The sequence below is a fragment of the Myotis yumanensis genome, unplaced genomic scaffold, assembly GCF_028538775.1.
Source record: "Myotis yumanensis isolate MYYU_CA2020_CCGP unplaced genomic scaffold, mMyoYum1.0.hap1 SCAF_42, whole genome shotgun sequence".
Lineage (NCBI taxonomy): Eukaryota > Metazoa > Chordata > Mammalia > Chiroptera > Vespertilionidae > Myotis > Myotis yumanensis.
This window is the reverse complement of record NW_027223793.1, coordinates 807-13,698: the sequence shown is the minus strand read 5'-3', so window position 1 is coordinate 13,698 and position 12,892 is coordinate 807. Positions and strand designations below refer to the sequence as shown.

At 48.3% G+C, this 12,892-nt stretch overlaps 1 pseudogene; it reads left to right on the top strand.

The window, feature by feature from the left end:
• The first annotated feature begins 3,224 nt into the window (after positions 1-3,224).
• On the top strand, positions 3,225-5,008 carry LOC139000923 (THO complex subunit 1 pseudogene; annotated as a pseudogene).
• Positions 5,009-12,892: the final 7,884 nt, after the last annotated feature.

The window sequence follows — 12,892 nt, the reverse complement described above, 5'->3', positions numbered from 1 at the left end:
GGTAAGCATTGCAACGTGTTTTCTGGGGTTTTGTTTGAGAGACTCATAAATGTATAACGCTGTGATAAGCTGGGCTGTACATATAAATGAATGAATGAATGAATGAATGAATGAATAAATAAATAAATAAATAAATAAATAAGAGTAAATGTGGATTCATGATAAGAATGTATCATTGTATGCGGGCTGTACGTGAAAGAAAGAAAGAAAGAAAGAAAGAAGAAAGAAAGAAAGAAAGAAAGAAAGAAAGAAAGAAAGAAAGAAAGAAAGAAGGAAAGAAGGAAAGAAAGAAAGGAAGAAAGAAAAGAAAGAAAAGCCCTAACCTGTTTGGCTCAGTGGATAGGGTGTCAGCTTGTGGACTGAAAGGTCCCAGGTTCGATTCCGGTCAAGGGCGTGTACCTTGGTTGCAGGCACATCCCCAGTGGGAGGTGTGCAGAAGACAGCTTGCAGGAGGCAGATGATCAACGTTTCTCTCTCATTGATGTTTCTAACTCTCTATCTCTCTCCCTTCCTCTCTGTAAAAAATCAATAAAATATATTTTTTTAAAAAGAAAGAAAAAAAGTGAGTATTATGTCAACATTTCTTTGCTCTTCGGCCCTGCCCCCGCTCCCGGTCAAGCAGATCAAATAAAGAAAAATAAATAAAACAAAAAGTATCCTGTCGCCGAAACCGGTTTGGCTCAGTGGATAGAGTGTCGGCCTGCAGACTGAAGGGTCCTGGGTTCGATTCCGGTCAAGGGCATGTACCTTGGTTGCAGGCAAATCCCCAGTGGGAGATGTGCAGGAGGCGGCTGATCAATGTTTCTCTCTCATCAATGTTTCTAACTCTCTGTCTCTCTCCCTTCCTCTGTGTGAAAAATCAATTAAATATATTTTTAAAAAAGTATCCTGTCAACATTTCAATCAACCCAAATCACTCTGATCCACAATCTAAGACTGAAGTCCAGGTCAGGCAATCTGGTAGACCCTGGCTCTCTGTGCATGATGGGGTCCTTGCTTGAGACCAAGTCAGCCTCGGGCCATCTGGTCGAACCACGCTCTCTCTGTGGATGGCGAGGTCCCCGCCGCCAGAGACGGGCTGTAAAATAAAATAAAATAAAATAAAATAAAATAAAATAAATAATAAAATATAAACCAAAATAATAGTAATAATAATAATAAACCAATAAAAAAAAAAAAACACAAATAAACAAACAGAAAAACCCCAAAGGAAAACCTCCTTAGAAATGACATTGATCCAGCCTTTCAAGGGGCGGAGGCTTCTGCAGGCCCATGTGGCCTGGCGCGGACTTGGTCTCTGAGCCAGGCCTAACCATCCATCCTGAGAGGGAGTGGGGTAAGGCTGGGAGGGGGGCGGGGGGCGGGTGATTGGAAGTCAACCAGATGGCCCAGCCCAGGCGGGGCCAGAGAGCCAGCCCTGCCCTCTCCTGGTCGAGAAGCGCCAATGCAAGCCCCCTCCTGCAGCCTCCTCTAGGGAGGACAGAGCCAGGTGACTGGACTTCCCCAGTTCTGGCTGGACAAGAGGGGGGAAGGACAAGCAGGGGACGCTGTCTGGGACAAGGCAGGGGCTGAAGGGTGCTCATGGATGCTGAAGGACCATTCAGATCAAGAAGTGTCCATGCGTGACTGCGGATTTACACACACAGATGCGCACGCGCTCTCGGGCACACACACACACACACACACACTAACACGCACACACACACACACACACCACCAACAACACAAAGGTATTAATCCACCTTTGTGTAGTAAAAAGTATACTTGTACAATGTTTTGGACTTGCATTTTGTGCTATCCAAACGGGGAAGTTAAAATGCCGGATCCGGGGCGCAGGGAGAGGATAAAAGAGAGGGATTGACCTTTGCCTTTTCAAAATGGCGGCTGCCAGCCTAACTGGTTTGGCTCAGTGGACAGAGCATCGGCCTGCGGACTAAAGGGTCCCAGGTTGGATTCCGGTCAAGGGCATATACCTTGGTTGTGGACACATCCCCAGTAGGAGGTGTGCGGGAGGCAGATGATTGAGGTTTCTCTATCTTTGAGGTTTCTAAATCTCTATCCCTCTCCCTTCCACTCTGTTAAAAAATCAATGAAACGTATTAAAAAAACAAAATGGCGGCTTCCAAGTGACTGGAGCCCAAAGAGCGGGAAGTATGCCATGGTCACCCACATCAGGGGACAGTGCATGAACTCTAAGGTAGAGATCCACCTCATGCGCCGCATCCACCTGCCAGATGGCGAGATCTTCCGCAACTTCAAAGAGCTCTCCCGTGTTGTCCAGGAGATTGACAAGGAGATGATCCGGGAGCAGCAAGAGAAGCAAGAACGTGGAACTGAGGAAAGACAGGGCCGCGGCTGGCAGAGGTCGGGTTGACTGGGGCTGGGGCCTGGGCCAAAGAGCTAAAAATACAAAGCCTTACACATTTTATTCACATGCACCTCAGCCTCTGCCTCCCATGACCTCCAAGGGCCGCTACGTTGGGTGTGTTTGCATCTGCGGTCCCCCCCCTCCCGCCTCCCCGTTGCCCCCTCCCCCTTCCGGTACACCACGCCCCCTCCCTTCGAATGCGAATGGGACCGATGTTTGCCAGGGTTCATTGTCGAGAGATAGAATCAATTGCAATGAATGAAGAGAAATGAGCACAGAAATGAGAAGAAAAATAAATGAATGAATGAATAAATAAATAAATAAATAAATAACCTAAAGTAAAATAAGACCCCCCAGCACTCGTTTCACGGTCCTGGGTCAGAGGAGCCAGGCCAAGAGGCGCTGGTTAAGCGCCCCAGGCATCTCAGCCACGTTAAGGAGAGCCTTTCCTTGAGATGCAACACCTGCCCCGCCCTACAGTTGGCGTAGCCCAAACAGTGACGCCTCATTCCTGGGAGCAGCTGATTGGTGGGTCTCTCTCTCTGGGTCCTCCCACCACGCGCTGGCGCTATAACAGAAAGCAGGGTTCCTCTTGGCAGAGCTTTCCCAGCCCTAGGCTTGTGGTCGTGGTGGTCGTCCTCGTTCTCCAAGGGAGCTTTCGGGGCAGAGATCTCGCCGAGACCCGGTCCCGGGACATAGGCGCTGCCGCTGGAGCACCTGGCAAGAACCTGGCTAGGCTGCTGATCAACTGACCGCACTGTCTCCGTGTCATTTCTTCTTCACGGACTTCGTCCACACGTTTGGGAACCCCTGCACCTGCTGGGCTTCGGCCCCCACAACAGGCGCCGCTGCGAAGATGTCTCCTACACGGCCACGCTTCAGTGTAGCCGAAGCGCAGACACGGTTTACCAAGTCTACCAGAGAAGCCCTGAACAACAAAAATATCAAGCCATTGTTGAATACCTTCAGCCAGTTACCTGGAACTGAAGACGAAAAGAAATGTACCCTTGACCAAGCTTTCAGAGGTGTCCTGCAAGAAGAAATGATCAATCACTCGTCGGGTGAAAATGTTTTAGCTATTATTTCTCTTGCTATTGGGGGAGTCACTGAAGGAATTTGCACCGCGGCGACACCTGCTGTCTTGTTGGCAGATGCTTTGGAATGTCTGCCTTTGGATCAGTGTGACACAATATTCTCATTTGTGGAAAAAAATGTTGCTACTTGGAAGTCTGCTGGGAAAACTTATTTACTACGTATGTGCAATGACTTCTTAAGGAGATTATCCAAAGCCCCGCACACACTTTTCCATGCACGGGTTCAACTCTTTTTGGCCAGGCTTTTCCCTTTACCTGAGAGATCCAGTCTTAACTTGCAGGGTCAGTTTAATCTGGAAAATGTCACTGTTTTCAATACCAATGAGCAGGAAAGCACCTTGGGTCAGAAGCAAGCTGAAGACGAAGGAGAAGGAATGGACGTAGACCAAGGTGACATGGGTGATGATGAAGCTCCAACAACTTGCTCCATTCCAATGGATCACAGCCTGTACCGCAAATTCTGGTCCCTTCAGGATTACTTCAGGAACCCTGTGCAATGCTATGAGAAGATGGCATGGAAAACTTTCCGCAGGTACTCAGAAGAAGTCCTGGCAGTTTTTAAGAATTACAAATTAGATGATACTCAGGCCTCGAGAAAAAAGATGGGAGAATTAAGGGCAGGAGGAGAGCATATATTTGCTGCAAAATTTTTAACAAGTGAAAAGTTGCTGGCTTTACAGCTGAGTGACAGTAACTTTTGCCGACAGATTCTCCTGCAGTATCTCATTTTATTCCAATATCTCAAGGGACAGGTGAAATCCAAAAGTTCAAACCATGTTTTAACTGATGAGCAGTCACTCTGGATTGAAGGCACCACAAAATCAGTTTATCAACTGCTCTCTGAAAACCCACCCGATGGAGAGAGATTTTCAAAGATGGTAGAGCATATATTATCCACAGAAGAAAACTGGAACAAGTGGAAAAACGAAGGCTGCCCAAGTTTTGTGAAGGAAAGAACATCAGGTACTAAGCCTACGAGAGCAGTACGAAAGAGAACCGCACCAGAGGACTTCCTGGACTTCCTGTGGAAAGGGCCCAGCACAAAGATTCTGAAGAGAAACGAGGCGATAACAAGCCTTTGGGATCTCTGCCAGGATAATATGGAAGCTTGTAAATCAGCCCCCAGAGGCTATATGCCAACTTTGGAGGAATTCTTTGCAGAAGCCATTGAACAGGCAGACCTGGAAAGCATGATTGAAAAGGAATATAAGGTGGTGAACCATCCAAATTATGGTTGGAGAGCCCTGAGACTGTTAGCACGGAGAAGCCCTCACTTCTTCCACCCAAACAAACAACAGTTCAAAAGTTTGCCAGAATATCTTGAACACATGGTAAGAAATCTAGCAAAGGAATCACCACCTCCTTCTGAAGATAGAAAAACGGGTGAGGGTGAAGATGAGGAAGATCATGATGATGTACCCAAGGGAAATGAAGGTCCTGATGCTCGCCGAGACAAACCTGTGACAGGGAGAAAATAGAGATGTTTGCCAACAGATTGGGTGAACAATGGAACATTCTGGCTCCTTCCACATCATCCCATATATAAAAGCAGAAGAAAAAACAAACAAACAAAAAAATTGACAAAAACATAAAAAGCGTACCAAAACAAAAAACCCTCCTAAAAAAAAGAAATCCCCCCCAAAAAACAAAATAATAATAATAATAATAAACCAATAAAAAAAAACCAAACAAACAAACAAACAGAAAAATCCCACAGGAAAACCTCCTTAGAAATGACATTGATCCAGCCTTTCAAGGGGCGGAGGCTTCTGCAGGCCCATGTGGCCTGGCGCGGACTTGGTCTCTGAGCCAGGCCTAACCATCCATCCTGAGAGGGAGTGGGGTAAGGCTGGGAGGGGGGCGGGGGGCGGGTGATTGGAAGTCAACCAGATGGCCCAGCCCAGGCGGGGCCAGAGAGCCAGCCCTGCCCTCTCCTGGTCGAGAAGCGCCAATGCAAGCCCCCTCCTGCAGCCTCCTCTAGGGAGGACAGAGCCAGGTGACTGGACTTCCCCAGTTCTGGCTGGACAAGAGGGGGGAAGGACAAGCAGGGGACGCTGTCTGGGACAAGGCAGGGGCTGAAGGGTGCTCATGGATGCTGAAGGACCATTCAGATCAAGAAGTGTCCATGCGTGACTGCGGATTTAAACACACAGATGCGCACGCGCTCTCGGGCACACACACACACACACAGACACACACACACACACACACACACTGAGTCCTCTCGTGGGGCGAACCAATCGTGACTCTAAAGTCATGATCCTGACCCCGGGAGTTGTATTAAAAATCAAGCTAAAGGAGTGTGATTGTAAACTGTAGGCTTATCAAAGGTTCAAAGGAGGTCTGTGTTTACCACCATTGAAAGAAAACAAACCAAGAAAGAGATCAAGGGTGGGTCAAAACACCCTCTCTGGGACTGGGAGGGAGAGAGTTCCTGCATCTGTCCAAGAGGGTCATCTGCAGTGTGAAAAGCCAGGGTTCAGCAACAGGGGATATTTTCTTCCTCTCAGGGATCATGAAAAGCATCCATGACAGTAAGGAGGTGGGTATGGTGTGGGTGCTGTCATTGAAAAGGCAAGGAGAGCAGGGAGAGCTCGATTCTGGTCAAGGGCTCATGCCTGCCCAGGTCATGGGCTCCAGCCCCACTAGGGGGCATGCAGGAGCTGGCCAATCCATAATTCTCTCTCATGGATGATGTTTCTATCTCTCTTCCTCCCTCTCCCTTCCTCTCTGAAATCAACAAAAAGACATCTTTAAAAAAAAAGAAGTGTGTGTCTATCATTTTACTTTTTTAAAAAATATTTTTATTGATTTCAGAGAGGAAGGGAGAGAGAAAGAGAGATAGAAACATCAATGATGAGAGAGAATCGTGGATTTGCCGTCTCCTGCATGTCCCCCACTGGGGATCGAGCCCTCCACCCATGCACATGCCCTTGACCGGAATCAAACCAGGGAAGCTTCAGTCCCCAGGCTGACGCTCGATCCACTGAGCCTACAAGCCAGGGCTATCATTTCACTTTTTATCCAATCCCAGAGGTTTCCTCCCGCCCCCCACCACTCCCCACTCCACTCCACCCCACCTTTGCCTCCCTCCCTCCCTCCTTCCCTCCCTAATCTATCACCAGTGGATTTTCTGTAACCGGCTTTCATCTCCTCCTTGGATTGTCACTTACAAAACAAAGTCACGCCCCGGCCGGTTTTGGTCAGCGGGTAGAGCATTGGCCCGGGGAACAAAGGGGTCCTGGGTTTGATTACAGTCCAGGGAGCAGGCCCGGGTTGGGGGCTCGATCCCCAGTAGGAGGTGTGCAGGGGGCAGCCGACCCCATGATTCTCTCTCTCATCGTGGGTGTTTCTCTCTCTCTCTCTCTACTTACCTACCTCTCCCTTCCTCTCTGAAATCTATGAAGATATATTAAAAGACACACACACACACACACACACACACACACACAATGACAACAACAACACAAAGGTATTATTCCACCTCCGTGGAGTAAAAAGTATACTTGTACAAGGTTTTGTACTTGTATTTCGTGCTATTAAAACATGAACATTAAAACGGGGGATTTGGAGCGGCGGTGAGAGGATAAAAGGGAGGGATTGACCTTTGCCATTTCAAAATGGCAGCTGCCGCCCTAACTGGTTTGGCTCAGTGGATAGAGCATCGGCCTGCGGACTGAACGGTCCCGGGTTCGATTCCGGTCAAGGGCATATACCTTGGTTGTGGGCACATCCCCAGTAGGGGGTGTGCAGGAGGCAGCTGATTGAGGTTTCTCTCTCTTTGATGTTTCTAATTCTCTATCCCTCTTCCTTCCACTCTGTAAAAAAATCAATAAAATATATACTTTTTAAAATGGCAGCTGCCAAGTCACTAGAGCCAAAATGGCGGCTGCCTCCTTGCACGCCGCGCCCCCCCCCCTCCGCCCACCCACTGGGGAAGGAGCCCACACCACAGGCAGGTGCCCTTCTCTGGACTCGAACCCGGGACCCTTCCGTCCGCAGGACGACTCTCTATCCTCTGAGACAAATCAGTTAAGGCTAAAACTCCCTACTTTGACAGAAAGGATGACTCCTTTATTCCCACACAACTGTGCACAATGAAAGGAGCCACATGCTAACCCCACGAGCTCAGAAAAGGGCTGCGTGGTGGTCTTGCAAACTGAAAGGCCTAAAGCGACCACAAGTCTAGTCTGAAGGGAGACTGTTACTAAGAGAAGTTGTGGTGGCTGGTCGCATCAGAGGCCGGAGTCTTCCCTGACAAGGTCAGTGTTTACCTTAAGTGAACCTATGGTCCTTTTGCATCTAACACAACATAACTCTGGAATGTCAGGGGAACTTGTAACATCCCGCCGTCCCCGCACCAGCCCGCCCCGCCTCCATCCCCTTCCCCTCCCCCCACCCCACCCCACCTCACCCACACAAGCAAATGTGCCTGGGGGCTCTGCAGGACAGACCATAAATTCCTTCATTGCTATTATCACGTGTATTGTTGCCTGTTAACTATCTATCCTGCACCCACCTCAGGAAAAGAAGTAGGTGAGGCCCTGGCCGGTTTGGCTCAGTGGGTAGAGCCAAAGTCAGCCTCTGGTGGACCTTACGGTCCTGGGTTCGATTCGGGTCCCGGGCTCATGCCCGCCCGCCCGGGTCATGGGCTCGAGACCCGCTAGGGGGTGTGCAGGAGGCTGCCAATTCAAGATTCTCTCTCATCGATGAGGTTTCTATCTCTCTCCCATCCTCTCTGAAATCAATAAAAATATATTTTACAAAAAAGAAGTATGTGTCTATCATTTTACTTTTTATCCAATCCCAGAGGTTCGCCCCACTCCCCACCCCCACCCCCACCCCCTTTGCTTTCTCCCACCTCCCTCCCTCCCTCCCTCATCTATCACCAGTGGATTTTCTGTAACCCACTTACATCTCCTCCTTGGATTGTAGTGTATAAAACAAAGTGCCGCCCTGGCCTGTTTTGGTCAGTGGGTAGAGCATCGGCCTGGGGACCCGAAGGGTCCGGGGTTCCATTCCAGCGCAGGCCTGGGTCACGGGCTTGCTCCCCAGTAGGAGGTGTGCAGGAGGCAGCTGATGGGTGATTCTCTCTCATGGTAGATGCTTCTATGGCTCTCTCTCCCTCTCCCTTCCTCTCTGAAATCAATGAAGATATATTTTAAAAAGCCACACAAATGTATTATTGCACTTCCATGTAGTGAAAAGCATACTTGTACAATGTTTTGTACTTGCATTTTGTGTTATTAAGACAGTGCTGGGCATGGGGGTGGGGGGGGAGTGCTGGACCGGCCCCGGGTGGAGGGGGTGGGGCGCCAGCGAAGATGCCAAACTTCTTGGGGGGAGGGCAGGGGGCGGCGCCGGCGGACTGCACGTGGAAGAGAATGCAGTCAGATTTGGCCTTCTTCAGGTTCCCGAGGGATCCGGCCAGATGCCAGAAGTGGGTGGGAAATTGTAGGAAAGCAAACTTAGAAGATAAAACACCTGAACAACTCAATAAACATTATCGATGATGTGCCAAACACTCTGAGACCTCTATGATCTGTAGAACTAGTCCTTCCTTATAGGACAGTTCTTTGAGATAATGTAATACCAACAATAGGTGATCTTACCAATCATTTGAACAATCCACATAGTAGACATAGAAAACGAATAAAAGAATTGAGCGAAGATGAAATCAGGACGTGGAAACAGGAAAAAAAATTGACGAAACTTCTGAACAGGAACAAAAACAAATATAGAGCGATCAACAACAGCCTTGCTCAGAACTCCAATACAGAAGGGGGTGAAGAACATGATGAAGACACTTTACCTTTAACCCTTGAAGAGAAAGTAAACAAAAGAATACTTTAAAATCTTTATTTGCAGTTTTGATTCTTATGGGAAAACAAAAGATACCTCTAGATCAGCGGTTCTCAACCTGTGGGTCGCGACCCCTTTGGGGGTCGAACGATCCTCTCACAGGGGTCGCCTAAGACCATCGGAAAACACATGTATAATTGCATATTGTTTTTTGTGATTAATCACTATGCTTTCATTATGTTCAATCTGTAACAATGAAATTGGGGTTCACCACAACATGAGGAACTGTATTCAGGGGTCGCGGCATTAGGAAGGTTGAGAACCACTGCTCTAGATGGACATGAAGCTGATGAAATCCCAGAAGGCCTCTTCACTCCCGATAACTTTCAGGCAGGCAGGCAGGCAGGCAGGCAGGCACTGTCGGAGTGCCCAATAAATTCTGGAGAAGAGGTTCTCTCTGAGAAAGCCCTTTGAGACCAGAGCAGTCAACGCACCGTTCTGTTCAAAAGTACAAGCAGAAGCAGATGCTAGAGATCCGTGAGAGCCGCATTCCGGGAAGGAACGCTCAGGGGAGTGAGAGACTCTCCCTTCTTTTCCATGGCCCCTGACAGAGGGACGCACGCACGCACGCACGTAGTGGACACAGCAGGGGAAGGGCACCTGCCCGCGTTGGTGAGGGTTGCTGACGAAGCTCGTGACCTGAGAGAGGAATCTGTGGGTTTCCTGCCTTCTGAAGCCGCTGCCGAAATTTTGGCTATGACATTTCCCACGACGAGACCAGAGAAGTGGGGATTACGCATGGAATATTGTCGTGGCCAGGCTTACATTGTGTCCAGTGGCTTTCCTTCCAAAACGAAAGTTGTCGCTTCTAGACTTTTGGAGAAACATCCCTCCCCAAGCTGTCTACACACTCTGCTCTTCCCTGTGCCTGAAGTCCGCGATCGGCCAGATCGGTGCCTGTCACGGGAGCGTCTGTTGCGTTTGGAGCAATGGAGGAAGTTTGATCTTTTTTCCATCCGTCACCACAACCGCTTTTAGAGCTTGACAGTGTCACTTCTGTCCTCTTCCAGAACAATGAAGAAAGCGGGAAAGAACTGAAGGAAATTAGCCATTCTCAGCGGGCGGGCAGGCACGATGCTTTTGAAATTGTAGTGGAGTTCCTGCAAGCGCTTGTTTTCTGTATAGGCGGTATATATGAGGACACACATAGTAGATGGGAAAACTGTACACGGCCGAGCATTCGCACTCTGCAGTGCAGCAACAGATTTTGATTTCGTGGTTATCATTGTTGTTCTTCAAAACGTTCTACCTTTCACAGGAGCCTCTGGGAAAAATCTCCAGGGTCAGACCTCTGATGTCTTCTCTGCAGCCAGTAGCTCGACTGCAGGCGCTGCATTCGCTACATGAAGGGATGGAAGATATTGAAGTTTATTGTGAATTTTGGTTTGAGGAAGCCACCAATTTGGCAACCACACTTGCTATTCTGATGAAGCTCCCTGGGAAGCTCCGCAGAGCTCAGCAAGGGAACCTGGAGTCTCAGCTGACTTCCGAGAGGTGCTATAAAGAGCCTCTAAGTGTCACAACAGTGGAACACATTGTTCAGGAACTGAAAGAGATAGTCTCAGAACAGTTCCTCCAAAGCTCTTCAATGCTGATCTCTGGTCCCCTCTGTCACGGGACGGCTCAATTTCAATATGCCAGAGGAACACCAGGCTGACATGTACGGCAGCGACTTACCCAATCCCGATGCAGCACTCTCAGCTGAGCTGCATTGTTGGAGAATCAAGTGGATACCCAGAGGAAAAGACATAGAGCTCCCATCCACCATGGCCCCCTCCACCTGCCAGACATCAAGTTTTTTCCTCATGTTTATACATTGCTAAAGGTCCTATGAATTCTCCCTGTAATGAAGGTTGAGAACGAACGCTATGAAAACGGTCGAAAGCGTCTCTAAGCACACCCGAGGAACACTTTGACAGGGCAAAGGTCAAGTAGCTTAGCTTTGCTTAACATGCATTTCGATGTGAAACATGATTTGGATTTAACGGTGGACACATACATCAAAGTCTACACAACTAAGAGCTTCCTACAGATAATTCCGAAAGTGTCGGAAATACCCGAAGGACTTTTAAAATGCGTTCTCTCTTATATCTGATATTGAAAAAAAATCTGAGAAATTTGAAAGGAAACAGAGAAAAGCTGTAAGATATAGGTGGGTCACTTAATAACTGGATCTCTTGAGTAGAGTAGCCACTGATCCTCTGCTTAAATGGCCACGGTGTGAACTCTCATGCTTTGGAGAACTAACTGTTGTTCTTCCAGAGGGTGGTAGGCATCATCAGAAGCGCCACGTTGCACTTCTGTGTGATCTCTGCTGATGGCACTTTGGGCTTGTTTTAGTGAGGTCATTGCAGACATCACATTCATTGTCACAGTTGTTGGGCATTGAGTTATCAGTTCTTTGAAGAAATAAATTTTGAGAAGGTGTGGGAGGAATCTGTTTCATAAAATTGTGCAATGAAGCTCACGACTAACCTCTGACTAGCGGGAGTTTTAAGTGTGCTACGAGAAATCTGTAACCAACAGTGAAATGACCAGCTAGTGAAAGAAGCATGAGCTTGCCAGACAAGGATTTCGGTGTGGATTTTTGTCTTTATTCGATGATCTTAAACAAATGACTGTGAAACATTGAACAAAGAACCCGCCATCCTTACACCCACATCTGGGTGTCGCTGTTTACATTCCTTCCTTGAGCCTATATCCTCATAAGCTTTTTAGCAAGAACATGTGGCACACTTGCGTTTCATGGTCAAGACAGGATCAGAGGCCATGGATCCTGACAACAGATCAGTCTGTTTCATTCCTTCTTTTTCCATGGTTACATCTACTGTCGCGTCTAGATTTATAAGCGAAACCTAGACAACCTACAACAATGCGTTTTGTCATTTTCGGTGAAGAAAGTCAATTTTGTACAGTCTATGTCAACATAAATAAAATGTAAATTTGTTTAATGGAAAAACAAAACGCCGAAATTAAAACGGGGTGGGGTGGGAGGGGGAGGCGGGATGGAGAGGATAAGAGGGAGGGCTTGACCTTTGCTGTTTCAAAATGGCGGCTGCCAGGCCCCTGGAGCCAAAAGGGAAGCTGCCTAAACTCCCTTCTTTGACAGAAAGGATGACTCCTTTATTCCCACACAACTGTGGACAACGAAAGGGGCCACATGCTAACCCTACGAGCTCAGGGGAAGGCCTGCCTGGTGGTCTTGCAAACCGAGAGGCCTAAAGCCACCGCAGGGATGGTCTGAAGGGAGACTGTTACTGAGAGCAGTAGTGGTGGGTAGTCCCGTCCTACCTAGGCCGGAGTCTTCCCAGACCAGGTCAGTGTTTACCTTAGCATCTAAGACACAACATACCTATGCCATAAAATGTCAGAGGAACTTGGAACATCCCACCATCCCAGCCCGCGCCCTTCACCCCCCCCACCCCCCCCCCCACACACACACAAGCAAATGCGCCTGGGGGCTCTGCAGGACAGACCATAAATTCCTTCATTGCTATTGTTATCACGTGTATTGTTGCCTGTTAACTATCTATCCTGCACCCACCTCAGGAAAAGAACTAGGTGTGGC